The sequence below is a fragment of the Bufo gargarizans genome, unplaced genomic scaffold (assembly GCF_014858855.1).
Source record: "Bufo gargarizans isolate SCDJY-AF-19 unplaced genomic scaffold, ASM1485885v1 original_scaffold_1247_pilon, whole genome shotgun sequence".
NCBI lineage: Eukaryota > Metazoa > Chordata > Amphibia > Anura > Bufonidae > Bufo > Bufo gargarizans.
In genome coordinates this window covers 205,896-223,933 of record NW_025334287.1, presented here as the reverse complement: position 1 = coordinate 223,933, position 18,038 = coordinate 205,896, and the positions used below count along the sequence as shown (strand labels likewise).

General features: G+C 47.7%; 2 long non-coding RNA genes across 2 annotated transcripts in view; one reads left to right on the top strand and one right to left on the bottom strand.

The window, feature by feature from the left end:
• Window positions 1–620: 620 nt before the first annotated feature.
• Window positions 621–1,147, bottom strand: LOC122923134. Its single transcript, XR_006387232.1, has 3 exons — window positions 1,093–1,147; window positions 905–1,005; window positions 621–775 (listed from the first exon to the last, which is right to left on the bottom strand). It is a non-coding gene; the product is annotated as an uncharacterized LOC122923134 (long non-coding RNA).
• A 382-nt stretch (window positions 1,148–1,529) lies between these two features.
• The window catches only part of LOC122923135, a 35,627-nt gene continuing 19,118 nt past the window's right edge, over window positions 1,530–18,038 (top strand). Inside the window, exons 1-3 of the long non-coding RNA XR_006387233.1 lie at window positions 1,530–1,585; window positions 4,060–4,193; window positions 4,284–4,514. This is a non-coding gene — a long non-coding RNA (uncharacterized LOC122923135). The remainder of the gene's footprint in view (window positions 1,586–4,059; window positions 4,194–4,283; window positions 4,515–18,038) is intronic.

Genomic DNA, 18,038 nt, shown 5'->3' with positions numbered 1-18,038 from the left:
CAAGAGAACAATCGCTTCAGTTATTAAACATTCTTTATTATCTCAACACATATCGAGTGTCCATGGTTGGTCCACCACCTATTCTAACTAGATGGGTTTAGCTGTGGGCAAGGACAATGTCCCTATTATGGACCCTGTGCTAAACCCTTTGCCCAGGGACGGCCCCTGATGGTGGGGACTCCCTGTCCTCCAGCCTAAGGCTAACAGATCCTAGGTAGCCCTCCCTGTTGAGATGAGCCTATTCTGTGGGGGACCTCTATGGACAGCAAGACAAAAACAAACATAAATTTAGTGCGCTATGTATACATCCCTGGTGATATAAAAATATCAAAAGGTACGCGGCGCACCGGACTTACTCATTAAAAAACACTCCGTTATAGGGGTGTAAGCGGTCACCCAGATATATGGACCGAATCAAAGCAATACACTAAAAACCCAACGCGTTTCCCCCACGGTGTGGGATCATCAGGGGGTGAATGAATCTTTCCGTTAAATTAAATAATGAGGTGTAGAAAATGCTGCAACAGGTGAGCAGCATATAGCCTATATATCACACTGATAGGAGGCCCAGGTAATGGGACCGCTCTACTGGTGAATCTCTCTCACCAGCCCTAGTGTGATCATGTCTGTTCCTGCACAAATGGCAGTTCGAACTGGACCTATTGGTTTTACATGATATTATTAGTATTAAAGAGAGTTTAAGGAAGCATCCGACATAATCAACCATCGATGCATGGCTATCAGTTACATAGATGCAGGACTTCAGATTAGGATTCTGTAAAGGGAACAGAAAGGAAAAAGAGACATATATGTATAATTACAGGTCGTCATCAGCACTAAATCATCACCTGATAAATGTGTGCCCACCACCATGCTAGTCACATAGGGTTAATTGGTAACTCACTCTGTCTAAGAGTTTTGATGTCACTCCTTGTATTAGTATGCCAACAGGGCACAGGTCGTCATATTATAGGACGAGCGTCCCTATGGGATATAGATATATGGCTGAAAAAAAAGCGGAGTATATACATATACATACTTATTGTGTCTCCAGTCACTCAAGGAAACCACCACCAAAATAAATGATGCTACCTTGAAAAGGTCCTAGATGACGCAAGTCTGGCCCCACAGATATATCAGGTGGATGAATGGAGCCTGGGCATTCAAGACATTAAGTAATGAGAGAAGATGTATTCATATATCCTGAGCCCATTTATAGCAGTCTTATGGAGTTACTCACATTTAAGTTGTCCTACAGTCCAGTCCTCCTTGCACTCCCTATGGCGGTCCAGAGCCATTGTCTGACTGTCACTGCCCACTTTATAGCCCTCTTGATTATTCAGATGTATTGGCCACAGGTGTAGCTCAGCTGCAGGCATGTGGTGTGAGCGTGCGTTCCACTGTGGAACGCACCCCGCCACCGCAGGGGAGATGCTATTTCCTAGGCAGCTAAAGGACCTCTGATGATGTCATGCCCATGTGACCAGACTCGAGTAGGCGGAGCCAGTCTGGAGTCTGCAAGAAGCACCGTTGATTTCCCGGGCTTTTGAGTGGTTTGATCTGGTGAGGACAAGGGCAGAAGCAGGTGAGGTTTTTGCTTGGTGGGTGTATGGCTAAGTAATACTCTGCAGGGGGCCTATAGAGTTAGTCTGGAGTCTGCAAGAAGCACAGTTGACCGGGCGCGCTTGCTGGGGATGTACTGTTTGATGCCAAGGCGCCCGGTAAAATGTACTAGGGACTCGTCTATGCAGATGTTCTGATTAGGGGTATACGCATCTGCAAATCTGGATGACAAATGGTCTATGAGGGGCCGAATTCTGTGGAGCCGGTCATAAGCAGGGTGGCCTCTTGGATGACAGGTGCTATTGTCAGTGAAATGCATAAAGCACATGATGGCCTCAAAACGCGCCCTGGACATTGCAGCAGAGAACATGGGCATGAAATGTATTGGGTCTTTAGACCAATATGACCGCAATAAGTTTTTTTTTAGTTAGACCCATGCTGAGGAGAAGGCCCAACAAAATTTTAAACTCGGAAACTGTGACTGCTTTCCACCGGGAATGCTGGGCATGGAAGCTTTCCGGATTGGCGGTAATAAACTGTGTGGCGTAGCGGTTGGTTTCTGCCACAACTAGGTCATAGAGATCCGCGGTGAAGAACAGCTCAAAAAACTGAAGGGCCGATCCTAAATGAGCCGTCTCCACGCGAACTCGGGACTAGGCGGAGAAAGGGGGCAATACGGGTGCGGCGGAAGCAGGGGATTGCCAATTAGGATTTGCCAGCACCTCTGGGAGACTAAGGGCTCTACGGGCCTGTGAACGCGGTGGCTGCGACAGGGGAGTTATTGCACGTACCAGCTGGAACTGCCCGTCTGGTGCTCGCCACTTCACCAGGGAATACGGCAGTGCTGGTAGAAGGTCCAGGCTGTGCTGCTGGTGTATGCCGCACCATAAACAAGATCAGCGCTAGCACCACTCTGCTGCAAATGAGGATCATCATGCAAGGTATGCAGAACTCTTACATGGGATCGGGTACGCCTGACCGTAGCAGGGACCTCTACCTCGTCGTCTTCACTAGCGGTTAGAGTGCCACTGCTGTCTACAGGTTCATATTCTGAACCACTGGATTCAGCGGATGAGGCGTCCCCATCGCTTTCATCCATCACGGCCAGAATCCTGTAGGCCTCTTCAGCGGAATACCCCCTTGTTTGACATTTTGGGTTCACTAAATTTAGGGGGTATTCCTCTGAGACTACCCGGGGAAAAAGAGCAAACCTACCTAGTAGAAAGGAGTGCTTGCGAAGTAAGGCCCCATGCACACGGCCGTGTGCGGGCCGTGGAACCGCGGCCTGGATCCCTCCTGAGAGCAGGAGCGCACGGCGTCACTAGTTGCTATGACGCCGTGCGCTCCCTGCTGCCGCCGCAATACAGTAATACACTGGTATGATCTATACCAGTGTATTACTGTACTGTGCCGGCAGCAGGGAGCGCACGGCGTCATAGCAACCAGTGACGCCGTGCGCTCCTGCTCTCAGGAGGGATCCAGGCCGCGGTTCCACGGCCCGCACACTGCCGTGTGCATGGGGCCTAAAGCTGCGATCGCTAATAAAGACCCAAAAAGCTCAAAAGTGATCTTTATAGCGGCGCAGCAATTTTTACGGTGTTTTTGCAGTGATTAGAAAAAAATATTCTGTCACTGCGGTGGGGCGGACTGAACGCAAGTGTGCGCACAAGATCAGGCCTGATCGGGCGAACACGGCGTTTTTTGTAGTGCCTAAGGTGACCCTAATGTACTTATATAGATCTGATTGCGATCAGTATTGATCACTTACAGATACTATATAGTACTAGTGCTGATTAGTGACAGCGATGACGCTAATCAGCGACTAATCAGTGACTGGAGTGGGCTGGGCGCTAAACTACCTGGCAGGGATGAGGAACCCTTACAGGGGGGTGATCAGTGACAGGGGGGTGGATAAGGGGGCGATCAGGGAGTCTAATATGGGTGATCAGGTGCTAAATATGGGGTTAATAAATGACAGGGTAATATCTAATGTGTAGTGTGGTGATTGGTGCTACTTAGAGAGCCGCCTGTGTCCTCTGGTGGTCGATCCAAGCAAAAGGGACACCAGAGGACCAGGCAGCAGGTATATCAGATGCTATTTTCAAAATAGCGTCTGACATAACCATTTCATTGGTCGATTCAAAAATCCACAGCCTGCCAGCCAATGATCGCGGCCGGCAGGCTGCAGGTGAACTTGTGAACTACGCGATCCTGTGTGCGCGCGTTCACAGGAAATCTCGGCTCACGCGAGATGACTCCAATCTGCGTTAGTGTAGCCTGAGAGCCGCAGCAATGACTCCTTTCGGCGTTAGGTGTGCGGCAAGCGGTTAAAAGCATGTATTTTGTGGAAGTGTGATTTTTATTTTTTATTTTTTTTTTAAATATGGAAATGTTTAATAAACTGATGGCCACTTGAACTATTTAGATGAACATTTTGATAGAAATGTGACCTGGATAAGAGCAAGACATTAATTTTTGAGGCTAATCTTTTTGCAGGTGCAGGGTCTGGTCATATCGGAGGCAGACAACAATAGGGGTGACGCGCGTTACCAGAAAGATACCTGGTGGTGATGTTTCCTGAGAACATCCAGCCTTAGGGAAAACGCTAAAGAATGGATATTGTATGAAAGGTACTTTCTTTTTTTAATATTTGTCTAGTAAATTTTTCAGGCTTTCTTTCTGGTTTATATATTCACTTTTTTCCCTTTATTTTTAAACAGGTTTCAGTTGGCTTCTTACATTTGCTTTCTTGAAGATTGAATGGATCCAGTCACCTCGTTCACAACATCATATGCTTATATTCTGTCATTTTTTTTTTTACCCTTGTTATGCACTTGTCGTCATAATTTTTATTTCGTTATGCACATGGATTGAGCATCTCTTTAACCCCTTAACGACATGTGACATAAATTTGCGTCAACGAGAAGATATGGAGCTGTTGCAGATTATGTGTAAGTAACCATAGGAAGAAAACGAAATGATGTTCGGCTCCAAAAAACAAGCAAACTTTTATTTCATTCGGTTTAAAAATCCAGACAAATACAAGGCAAATGGTCCACGCTATATCATTATTATTTATTATTAAAGCGCCATTCATTCCCTGGCGCTGTACATATGATAAGCGGTGCCCATACATAATACAGACAATTGCACTAATCATAAACAAGATGAGTTACAGACTGGTACAGAAGGAGAGAGGGCCCTGCCCGCGAGGGCTTACAATCTACATGGTATGAGAGAAGGACACAGTAGGTGCGGGTGAAGCTGGTCATGGCGGTATAGAGGCAGCAGGGTCACGGGTTGTAGGCTTGTCTGAAGAGGTGGATTTTCAGGTTTCTTTTGAAGGATTCCACTGTAGGTGAGAGTCTGATATGTTGGGGAAGCGAGTTCCAGAGTGTGGGGGATGCACGGGAGAAGTCCTGGAGGCGATTGTGGGAAGAGGCAATAAGAGGAGAGGAGAGAAGGAGGTCTTGTGAGGATCGGAGAGTGCGTGTGGGGGGTGTATCGGGAAAGTAGCTCAGAGATGTAGGGAGGGGACAGGTTATGGACGGCCTTGTATGTATTTGTTAGTACTTTAAAGTGAATTCGCTGGGCAATGGGGAGCCAGTGAAGGGATTGGCAGAGGAGTAATAGGGTGAGAGGTGGATTAGTCGGGCAGCAGAGTTGACGATAGATTGGAGGGGTGCTAGATGGAAGGCCACAGAGGAGGATGTTGCAGTAGTCTAGGCGGGAGATGATGAGGGCATGTAAATTTTTTTTCGCAGATTCAAAGTTAAGGAAAGTGTGGATGTGTTTTTGAGTTGGAGGCGGCAGGTGGTGGAAAGGGCTTGGATGTGCGGTCTGAAGGAGAGGGCAGAATCCAAGGTCACTCCAAGGCAGCGGACTTGGTTGACCGGGGAGAGTGTGCAGCCATTGAGAGTGTGCAGTCGTCCTTCTTCCTGTCGCGGACAGAAAACTTGCGCAGGCACAGTACCGCCTGCGCGATCATCAAGCTCCTGAGGGCAACAGCCTTAAAAGTCTCACTGAGCATGCGCTGAGCCCAGTGATGTAACCTGAGCGCTGTTGCCCTGAGGAGGTTGATGATCGCGCAGGCGGTACTGCGCGTGCGCAAGTTTTCTAGCCGACAGGAAGAAGGACTGGGCATTTCTAGAAGGTAGACTATGACGTGGGGAGGGGGCGGAACCGTTTGCCGGGCTGTGGGAGGTTATTTGAGGATCAGGAGGCGTTCTTAGGCACTGCAGGGGGGCGTCACTGGGCACCGGAGAGGGGAAAAAACGCCCCTCTGGGCACCTTGGAGCCTCATTAGCATATCATAAAAAGCGCTTTTATATCAAAAGGACAAAACGAAATAAAGTAAAAAGATGACTTCTGGAAATAATGTACTTTAGTGAACATAGCGATGGTGCCAGCTTAAAATGGTAAAAGCAGGTGACAGATTCCCTTTAACATATTCAGGACCTTGGACGAGTATACTCGTCCTGGAGCGAGGGTACTTAGCGCACCAGGATGAGTATACTCGTCCTGGCATTAAACCATGTCTGCAGACATGGTGAGAGCGCTGAGTGCCGGCTGTTACACACAGCCAGGCACTCAGGCTCAATGCCGAGGGGGGACCTGTGACCCCCCCATACCTGCGATTGCTGCAAACCGCAGGTCAATTCAGACCTGCGGTTTGCAGCGCTTTATGTAGTTTCTGATCCCTGCGGTCCCTGACCGCAGGGATCAGAAACCTAAAAATGTCCAAAATCTAATTTGTGGGCGGTGCGGCAGTTGCGGGATCGCGATCCCCCGCCCGCCTCCCGCTAAATTTTCATTGGTGTCCAGTGGTTTACCAGAGTGTCAGCACATTGCTCAGTGCGATGTCAGCCGTTTAGCCATTTCACCCTTTCCTGCTGTGCCTTTGCAGCCCCCAGATGGATGGGGGGACAGAGGGAGGGAGCTCCCCTCCTTCCCCATCTGCTTAGTTGTGGCAGACGGGGAAGGTCCCCATGGCAACAGGACGCCTTCTCAGGCGTCCTGCTGTCCATGGTGCTGAACAGATCTATGCTAAAAGGTCCCAAAAATGTAAAAAAAAAAAAAAAAGAGTAAAGATAATAAAATCACATTTATCACTGAATAAAAATTTAAAAAATAAAATACACTACACATATTGGGTATCGCCGCGTCCGTAACGACCTGATCTATAAAACGGTCATGTTAGTTTCCCCGCACGGTGAACTCCATAAAAATAAAAACTATCAGGAAATTGAAATTTTGCCCACCTTACTTCCCAAAAAAGGTGATAAAAGTGATCAAAAGAGTCACATGTACGCCGAAATAGTACCAATCAAACCGTCACCTCATCCCGCAAAAAATTAGCCCCTACATGAGACAATGGCCCAAAAAAAAAAAACTAGACACTATAACGTGATTTATTTTTTTGTTTAAAAAATGATATTATTGTGTAAAACTTGCATAAATAAAAAAATATATATATATTAGGTATCGCCGCGTCCGTATCGACCAGCTCTATAATAATATCATATGAGCTAACCCCTCAGATGAACACCATAAAAATTAAAAACTGTGCTAAATAAACAATTTTTTGTCACCTTACATCACAAAAAGTATAATAGCAAGCGATCAAAAAGTCATATGCACCCCAAAATAGCGCCAATCAAACCGTTATCTCATCCCGCAAAAATCATACCCTACCCAAGATAATCGCCCAAAAACTGAAAAAACTATGGCTCTTAGACTATGGAAACACTAAAACATGATTTATTTTGTTTCAAAAATGAAATCATTGTGTAAAACGTACATAAATAAAAAAAAAAGTATACATATTAGGTATCGCCGCGTCCGTGACAACCTGCTCTATAAAAATACCACATGATCTAACCTGTCAGATGAATGTTGTAAATAACCCAAAAAAAAAAACGCTGCCAAAACAGCTATTTGTTACCTTGCCTCACAAAAAGTGTAATATAGAGAAACAAAAAAAATCATATGTACCCTAAACTAGTACCAACAAAACTCCCACCCTATCCCGTAGTTTCTAAAATGGGGTCACTTTTTTGGAGTTTTTACTCTAGGGGGGCTTCAAATGGGACATATTGTCAAAAAAAAAAACAGTCCAGCAAAATCTGCCTTCCAAAAACCGTATGGCATTCCTTTCCTTCTGCGCCCTGCCGTGTGCCCGTACAGCGGTTTACGACCACATATGGGGTGTTTCTGTAAACTACAGAATCAGGGCCATAAATAATGAGTTTTGTTTGGCTGTTAACCCTTGCTTTGTAACTGGAAAAAAAATTGTAAAATGGAAAATTTGCCCAAAAATTTAAATTCTGAAATGTCATCTCTATTTGCCAATAACTCTTGTGGAACACCTAAAGGGTTAACAACGTTTGTAAAATCAGTTTTGAATACCTTGAGGGGTGTAGTTTCTTAGATGGAGTCACTTTTATGGATTTTCTACTCATGGGGTGCATCAGGGGGGCTTCAAATGGGACATGGTGTCCAGAAAAAACTGTCTAGCAAAATCTGCCTTTCCAAAACCGTATGGCATTCCTTTCCTTCTGTGCCCTGCCGTGTGCCCGTACAGTGGTTTATGACCACATATGGGGTGTTTCTGTAAACTACAGAATCAGAGCCATAAATATTGAGTCTTGTTTGGCTGTTAACCCTTGCTTTGTAACTGGAAAAAAAATATATTAAAATGGAAGATATGCCAAAAAAGTGAAATTTTGAAATTGTATCTGTATTTCTCGCCCAATTTCCTTGGGGGACACAGAAGACCTTGGGTATAGCTCATCTCCATAGGAGGCGTGACACTAAGTGAAAACTGTTAAGCCCCTCCTCCATCAGCTATACCCTCAGCCTGGAGAGAGAGACTGCCAGTTTTTTGCTTAGTGTCCAAGGAGGCAAGACACTCCCTGCTCTGCAGGGCTGTTTTCTCCTTGTTTAAATTTTGATTTTTTTCTTTTCTTTTTGTTCCAGATCATCAGGGACAACAGAGACGCACTTGACCTCTCTGTTTCTCCCGGGGTTGAGCTGCGCCAGTGCCGGTCACCCGCACTGCTGCCTCCCCCACAGAAGGCAAGGTGGATCAGGGCAGCCCAGCTCCCCTACATCCCGCCAGCGCAAGGGTCGCCCACACGCCAAGTCCCTCTTCCAGTGTCCTGCCACTACGGTGCCAGTAGCTGAAGGGGCGACCCTGCTGGAATGGACCGAGGGTGAAGACGGCTGTGGTAAGAGAGTGGCTTCTCCAGCCCTACGTCCCCCACCCCCCACCCAATGGTCTCCTGCGTGCCTGGCCCCCATACTGGGCCTCTGGACCCTTCTGTCACTGCTGAACCTAGGCTGGCCCCTGGGGTGCTGCAGGGCGACATTCTACTCCCTGCTCCCTCTCCTCCCTTCCTGGGACATTTGCAGCTCCCACGCTAGCTGCAGAATGCTGCGAATAGGCAGCCACATCGCCTCCCTTCACCTATCAGCGTCTCTCCTGTGAACGCTGTACTCTTCATCCGCACAGGCACCCGGTCTCAGGGTCCCCCCCCATCCCCTTACCGATGCGCTGCTCTGGGCCGAGGGCCCGTTTCCTGACGGCGGTGCGGTGAATTTTGCAGGCTTCCCGGCCTGCTGGGCCGCACCTCCGGCGCTCCTTCGGCCCCCGACTGTTCTGGCCTGCGGGGTAGACTCCCGCGGCCGGCGTTTGGCTTGAGCACGATGCTCCACCGTTTCCGGCCGGCCGTCGACGAATTCGGTCGGCCGGGCGCCGCAAGTTTTGGCCCAGGCTTCGGGCCTACTGGGCCGCATTTCGGCGCTCCACCCGGGCTCCCTGACTCTCCGGTCCGCGGGGTGGCTTCCGCGGCCGGTATGCACAGGCAGTCCACTCTCGGTTTCCTGTGCGGCCCCGGTCAGCCGGGTGCCGCAAAAAATTTAGGCCCCGGCTTCACGGCCTACTAGGCCGCAAACTTCCGGCCTCTGTTGGAGGGGGCGGGAACTTCTCCAGGCACGAATTCTTCCCGCCTGGAGGTTCCCCGCCCCCAGGGGATCGGCGCCGCCTCCTCCCCCCTCCCCAGGTCGGATGTCTGTTAACCCTTCGGGTATCGGCGGCTCCCGATGGGCCTGTATGGCTGCCCCCCCCCCTGCCCTGTTTTTTTTTTTCCCTACTTCTCTAAGATGCTGGGCACCTGTATGGTGGCCCCTCTTTCTGCCTCAGAGAGGCTGTTTTATTTAGAATTAAATAAAATGGATAACTAACGGATTTCTGGTGCGCGGCCATGTGCATGAGACGCTGCAGCCTTATCTCAGTAGTGCTGCTGTATGCATGCTCCTTCCATAAGCGGCATGGTGTCGCACTCCCCGGCTGGTGCATGTTTCCCTTCTTGGGATACTGCACTCTCTCGGGCTGCGGGCTTGCCTGGTGCATGACCCCCTGCTTAGGTGGAATACTGCAATCTCACCGAATACGGTGCTGGCCATGTGCACAAGAACGCTGCATTCACTGGATTCGCTGCAGGCCATGTGCACAACCCCCTTCCATAGGCGGAATGCTGCACTCACTGGATTCGTTGCCGGTCTTGTGCATGTCCGCCTTCCATAGATGGAATCTGCACTCTCACCAGATACGGTGCTGGTCTGGTGCACGACCCCCCTCCCATAGGGGAACGCTGCATTTTCACTGGATTCGCTGCCGGCCATGTGCGTGATCCCCTTCCATAGGCGAAACGCTGCACTCTCTGGATTTGATGCCGGCCATGTGCATGACCCCCTTCCATAGGCGGAATGCTGCACTCACTGGATTTGATACCGGCCATGTGCATGACCCCCTTCCATAGGTGGAATGCTGCGTTCACTGGATTCGCTGCCGGTCTTGTGCATGACCCCCTTCCATAGGCGGAATGCTGCACTCACTGGATTCGCTGCCGGTCTTGTGCATGACCCCCTTCCATAGGCGGAATGCTGCACTCACTGGATTCGCTGCCGGTCTTGTGCATGACCCCCTTCCATAGGCGGAATACTGCACTTCATCGGTTATGGTGCTGGGCATGTGCACGGCCTCCTTCCATAGGGAAAAGCTGCACTCACACTGGATTCGTTGCCGGCCAGAAAGCACTTTCCGTAGGCGAAATTCTGCACTCACTGGATTTGCTGCCGGCCATGTACATAACCCCCTTCCATAGGCGGTATGCTGCATTCTCATTGGATTCGCCGCCGGCCTTGGGCATGCCTTCTTCCCTCAGGCGCCATGCATACACCCTCACTGACTGGGGTCGTTCTCTCGCCGGTAAGTTGCTGGCCGTGTGCATGACCCCCTTCCATGGTGGGGTGCTTGCTACTCACTGAATCCGCTGCCGGCCATATACATGTTCCCCCTTCCGTGGGCGGTGTACGGCACTCTTACTGGATTTGCTGTCGGCCATGGGCAGGTCTCCTTTCCTCAGGCAACATACACACACTCTCACTGGCTGTGTTTGTTCTCTCGCCAGTATGCTGCTGGCCAGGTGCATGACCCCCATCCATGGCGGGGTGCTCGCATTCTCCCTGGTTGCAATACTGGCCATGGGCATGGCTCCCCCTTCTGGGCAGCATACTGCACTCTCACCAGATTGTTGCTGGCCTCTAAGATGGGTGGAGTACTTGCACTCCCATTGGATACGGTGCTGGCCTTGTGCGTGACCACCCCTCATTCCATGGGTGGAATTTTGTATGCTCACAGGACTCACAACTGTCCTTGTATATGCTGTGCTGGACTTGTACTTGTCCCCATTCATTGGCGGAGTAGTTGTACTCTCACGAAATTCGGTGTTTGGTGGATTATTGCACTCACTTAATGCTAGGATAACCCTGTGCATGTCCCCATTTCACTAGGTGGACGTCCTGCTGGATGCTGTGTGGCCAGGTGCATGGCCCTCTTCTGGGCGGGATATGGTATGTCCTACTTCTCTGAAGTAGGTACTGGTCTTGGGCATCACACCCTTGTGGGGCGGGCTTTGCACGCTTGCTGTCTGCAATGTTTGCCAAGTACATTTCCCTCTCTTCTGGGCGGACTGCTTGCGTTCCATCGCATGCCATACTAGTCTTGTGTATATCCCCCCCTTCCGGTTGCACTTTGCACTTCCATGGATTCTGTGGCTGGCCCTCTTCGCTGAGTGACTATTTTGCAGTGGGCGGACGCTCTTGTGCACTCTGTGCGTTGTTGGGCCGTGTATGCCTTCTCCTTCCGTAGGTGGGTTGGCTTTCTCACTGCTTACGGGGCTGCTTGTACGTATGCCTCCATTCTTCCTGCGACATACCGTTTTTCTCTTGGGATACGATGATTGCCGCCAGCCTGGCACTCTTCTCTGAAGAGATCTTTCTGTTCACCTGACCTGGTCGGGCTCTATTTGCTCTCTACTGCAGCGAGCTGGGTGGTATCCATTCTCTGTTCGGAGGGTATATTGTGTTTCCGTTGTGACGGTGTCCACCATGTTCGTTGGCCCTTCCGCCTGGGGAGTGTTCGTGGTTCCTAGATGCGTACCCATTAGTTCCCCTGTGGCATTGCTTCCCAGCGCAAGCGGTCACATGGTCGAGAGTGCTTTCTCCAGCGTCCCTCGAAGTCTACGTTGGCTCTGGCGGGATTGCGGTTCCCTCGCCTATTGCCATTCCTCCTCTTGGATGCGTTTTGGTATGAGTTCTTCCTGTTGCACCCTCCGTGCTTCAGTTTGTTTTGCTACCGGGTTCTAGCCGCTCTTTTCGAGCAGGTCGCCCAACGTCTCTTGGGTGCTCGATGTCCCAGGGACCTCCACTTTCGGTTCATTAGGGTATTCGCCTTCTGCGAATTGGTGAGCCGGACATCTCGGAGTAGCGGAGTTCTGCTTTTGAGCGGTCCTATGGCTTCCCTGTTGCCCACTCCTCCTTTCGGTTGGAGGTTGTCACCCGTCTTCTCGACTGTTTTTTCTCGACTGCTCTGTTTTGGCTTCCGCTGGGACAGTTTTACTCCGATGTGGCTTCTGCCCCGGCCAGGCTTCAGGGGCTGTTCCTTCGCTGCCCTCCCCTCTGGGGAGAACATGGTTGTTCATATGGATGGTTCCGGTGTTCCTTATGGCCTCATACTGTCTCCGTTGTTCGCACTGGCTGTACTAGCTGTGTGCCTGTTTACCGGGTTGCCGCATTCTGTCCTCCCGCTGGGTGCAGATTATTTTTTCCATTCTGGGCAATGGTCCTGCTTGGACTTACCTTCTCGGTAACCTGGCGGGACTACTTCTTCTGTCAAGATTACCCTTCAAGTCCCCACACCGGGACTGTAGAACACCTTCCTGTGGTGGCTATAATGACAGGGACTTTCGCCTGACTTGTCCTGGCGTCTGTTGGATGCTGGCCGGGTCGCTTTCGGTTCCTTCCGTTTGCCCTTCTGCTCCCCCACTTCGTGTGGATACGGGACGGTGTTGCTCGGGGGCCGATGGGACCAGTTTTACCAACCTTTTTGCCCGTGCCACTGATCTGCGCCTACTCGCATTGGGTTTCCTCCCGCCTGCCCAGACGAGTCCAGCGAGCACACTAGTGTTCGCTCCCGGCCGTGCTTCGTCCGGGTTCTGTTGTCTGACTTCGGATCTTACCTGGGGTTCTTTAGGAAGCTGGGCATTCCCCCACTCGGCCTTTCTCTTCCCATGATTCTGTCTTCTCCAGTCTGGCCTGGTCCTGCGACTGGGACTCTGTTACTAGCAGTGTCTGCAGTTTTTTTGCTTGGACATCTCCGACTCTTGTCGACGCTCGGTCTCTTGTGTTCCGCGAGGTCCGCGCTAAGGTTGACGGCTCCTGGGTGCTTTCCTCCGCTTTAACCAAATGGCTGTTGCTGAGGTTGGTGCATCAAAGGCAGGGGTTTGTTTTTGGTGTCACCGTTCATTTCACCAGAGCGGATGGTGCCTCCGCGGCCGGAGGCATTGGGCTTCGGCCATGCCATTGTGCAGAGTGGCCGCGGTCTACCTTGCACTCCTTACCAGGTTCTCCAGAGTGCGTACTCTGGCTTCGGCGGCTGCTGCCTTGGGCCGCCTGGTTTTGCAGGCGGCATTTCCTTGCTGCCTTCGGGTGCTTTGCCTTGGTGCTGTGGTCCCTCCCCTCTTGGACTGCTTTTGAACGTCCCAAGGTCTTCTGTGTCCCCCAAGGAAATTGGGCGAGAAAACGAGATTTTTGTATAACTTACCAGTAAAATCTCTTTCTCGCTCTTTCCTTGGGGGACACAGCACCCACCCATTCATTGTTTTTTTGTTTTGTTTTTTTCTGCACGGTTTCCGAGTTTTGTTTACCCGTTGGGTAGTTGGCTTGTTGTTTCCACTTGTTGGACTTTGCCTTTTCTCACTACTTGGACACGCAACTGGCAGTCTCTCTCTCCAGGCTGAGGGTATAGCTGATGGAGGAGGGGCTTAACAGTTTTCACTTAGTGTCACGCCTCCTATGGAGATGAGCTATACCCAAGGTCTTCTGTGTCCCCCAAGGAAAGAGCGAGAAAGAGATTTTACTGGTAAGTTATACAAAAATCTCGTTTTTCCATTAATTCTTGTGGAACACCTAAAGGGTTAACAAAGTTTGTAAAATCAGTTTTGAATACCTTGAGGGGTGTAGTTTCTAGAATGGTGTCTTTTTGGGTGGTTTCTATTATATAAGCCTCACAAAGTGACTTCAGACCTGAACTGGTCCCTAAAAATTGGGTTTCTGAAAAGTTCAGAACAATTTCAAGATTTGTTTCCAAACTTCTAAGCCTTGTAACATCCCCAAAATATAAAATATAATTCCCAAAATGCTACACACATGAAGTAGACATATGGGGAATGTAAAGTAATAAATATGTTTGGCGGTATTACTATGTATTATAGAAGTAGAGAAATTGAAACTTGGAAATTTGCAATTTTTTACAAATTTTTGGTAAATTTGGTATTTTTTTTATAAATATTTTTTTTTTATTTTACTTCATTTTACCAGTGTCATGAAGTACAATATGTGCCGAAAAAACAATATTGTTGGCCTGGATAAGTTAAAGCGTTTTAAAGTTATCACCACATAAAGTGACACTGGTCAGATTTGCAAAAAATGGCCTGGTCCTTAAGGTGAAATAGGGCCGTGTCCTTAAGGGGTTAAATGTAGGTTATGAGGATATAAATATATATACATATGTAAATACAGTATTTATTATTTGCACTTAGTTTTTTCTTTTTATTTCTTTGAGACCCAACATATAGTAATTTGCACTTATGATTTGGTTATTGATATGGTTATATTTTATGTCTAAATATGAACTATTAATGTATTTGAATTAATAGTTTTTCACTACTGGTGCACACTTTTTATTCCAATGTGATTTGTTGCATCATACGATTTTTTTTGTAATCATGTAATAATAAAAAAATGTAATTTTATTAAATGCAAAACATGGTTGCGCAACATTTTTTTTGAGGTAGTAATATACTGTACACAAAATGTAATGACAAACGCAGTGGTTCTGTATGGCTTACAAATGTTTGGTATGTCCACTACAATTAAGGAACATTGTTTATGCTGTATTTTATTGTCAATAAAAAAGTTTTCTTAGAAATATTGGTTTGTAGTGTTGATTTACAGTTGGACCATTAAAAACTAGCAGATCCAAATGTACAGGGTTCATTTTAGGACATTGTCAGATATCATAGTCAAGTATCAGAATAATGTAAGGCAAAATCCTATCTCTGACACCGGACTTTCTTCACAGGTCCGGGTCAGTCAGAATGAGTTATAGATGGACTTATTTGCGAGAGCTCATAGAACTATAAAAGAGCCTATAGCTCAGAGTTAAGATTGCTGCATTGCAAACCAAAGGTTTTTGAGTTCAAGACCCAATAGAAACCTTAATAACAAAAATATATTTTTAAACCCAAGCTAGGAGACAAATTGAAATGATGTTTGACTTTGTCTGACTACTCACTGGTCAGGTTCAAAAAGAATTTGTGTATTTTTATGGAAAATCACATAGCTAGAGAAGATCCATGATCCTTTCAGGCTGAGCCTATAAGGCAATGATAAGGTTTCTGTGTATAAGTCTAATAGCGTTCAAGACCCGATACAAACCTAAAAAAATAACATACACACATATATATTAGATCCATAAAAAGTCAGGCAGCAGTCCTTTGGAAGTTGAGAAGAAGGGTGCCCACGGTAATCCCTCGATTCAGGATGATGAATAAACAATAAAAGTCCGCAGCACTCCTTGCTGCGCATTAGGTATTGGGAGACGCGCTGAATGCAGCGTGAATCACTGCGACTCGGGAAGGGAGTTTTGTCCTCCTTGTTCGATACATAAAATACAGCTTTAATCTCCCAGCAAGAAGTGCTGCGGACTTTTGTTATATATATAATTTATTTTTTATTTTTTTAAACCCTAGCTAGGAGACCAATTAAAATGATGTTTGACTTTGATGTCTGACTTTCCTCTTTGGTCAGCGTCAGATTCAAAATTATTTAAAGAGTTCCTGTGTATTTGTCTGCTGTATCACATAGTGAAAGAAAATCCAGAACTACTCCGAGTTCAGCCTATACCTTAATGGTAAGGCTTCTGGCTTACAAACACCAGTCTTTAGGTTCAAGACCCAATAGAAACCTTGAAAAAATGTATTTTGTTAACCCTCGCTAGGAGACAAATGCAAATTATGTTTGACTTTGATGTGTGACTTTTCTCACCCATCAGTGTCAAAGGAGTTTCATATATAATGTATATGTGCTGCTAAATCACATAGCAATAAAAAAAAAACATGAAGTAAACCCACTTTGTACCTCTATTGTATCCTTAAAGGGGTTGTCTCACTTCAGTAAGTCACATTTATCATGTAGAGAAAGTTAATATAAGGCACTTACTAATGTATTGTGATTGTCCATATTGCTTCCTTTGCTGGCTGGATTCATTTTTCTATCACATACACGGCTCGTTTCCATGGTTAAAGACCACCCTGCAATCCATCTGTGGTGGTCGTGCTTGCACACTAGGAAAAAGCATCAGCCTCTCTGGTGGCCGGGTCCATGGGAGCGTACATACACTAGTGCTTTTTCCTATAATGTGCAAGCAAGACCATCACTGATGGATTTCAGGGTTGTCTGTAACCATGGAAACGAGCAGTGTATAACATAAGGGAAAAAAGAATCCAGCCAACAAAGGTAGCAATATGGATAACGGAACGCCTGCCCCCCCCGACTGGGCACCTTCCGCTGACGGATGCTCCTAGTGCTTCCAGAGGGCTCCAAGCACTCCACCGGACACCATAACCACCACAGACCCCACAAACCGCCGCAGCTTGGTTAGGGTCTCGCTGTCCTCCACCCACGCTGGACCCAAGACCGGGCTTTAGCTTCCAGTGGGTGAACCTCTCCTAAATCCATAGAGCAGGAACAAGCTCTTACAAGAGCTTATACTCAGGGGAGTATTGTGCTATAGCAATCCGCAAGAGTGTAGTTATCCCATTCCCCAAACATGAGCCAAGACTTCATGAAGGTATAAAGCAGGACTCCTTTATTGATGGCCACAGCTCGGCCTTTTATGCACGTCCTCCAGAAAGGGCTACTCCCCTGGGGACCTGATGGAGGACAGGCACACTAAATACAGTGACCAATCAATATACAGTACGATATAACACACTCCCATATAAACAGTAAAATCCCTCCTCTCTATCCTGGAGATGATTGGATTAAGGGGCCGGACATAGTTCCATGCGGTCGATGACCAAGCCCCGCTGGGCGTTCGTCAATTTAAAAAGGCCCATTGTGTTTGTTAAATGTATCACAAGCAATGCCCATGGTGCTTAATTGCGTCACAGGCAATGTCCCTTGTGCTTGTTAATTGCGTCACAGGGCAAGAGGCTGGCAAGCAGACCTCTCCAACTCCCAGTGATGAAGGTGCTTTCGTCACGGATAATAACAATACATTAGTAAGTGACTTGTATTCACTTTCTCTACATGATAAATGCCACTTACTGAAGTGAGAGGACCCCTTTAAGTAAGCAAACCCCTGTTGCACCCTAAAGTGTGCTCCCTATTGCACCGTAAAGTAAATGAACCCTTTATTGCGCTCTAAATATAGTAAACACCTATTGCAACCTAAAGGAAGCGAATCCCTTATTGCCCAGTAAAGTAGGTGAACTTCCAATGCTCTATAAAATAAGTGAATCGCTTATTGCATTATAAAGGAAGTGAACCCGCTAATGCAATTTAACGTAAGTAAACCCACTTTGCGCTCAAGTATTTATTTTAATGCTAAATCACACAGTTCAAAAAGTAAATCCATATCTCATCGTGAATTTGACCCTGACCTGTGAAGAAAGTCAGACATCAAAGTCAAACTCCGATATCGGGGTCCGATAGTATTTCGCCTCACACTGATATTACGATATCTGACCAGGTCCTAAAATAAACACTGTACGAGTGAGAAAAAAGACTATTGAATGTTATTTTCTCATCTAATTTGTGTGCTGGTAGGTGAGCTGAGGGATGTGATA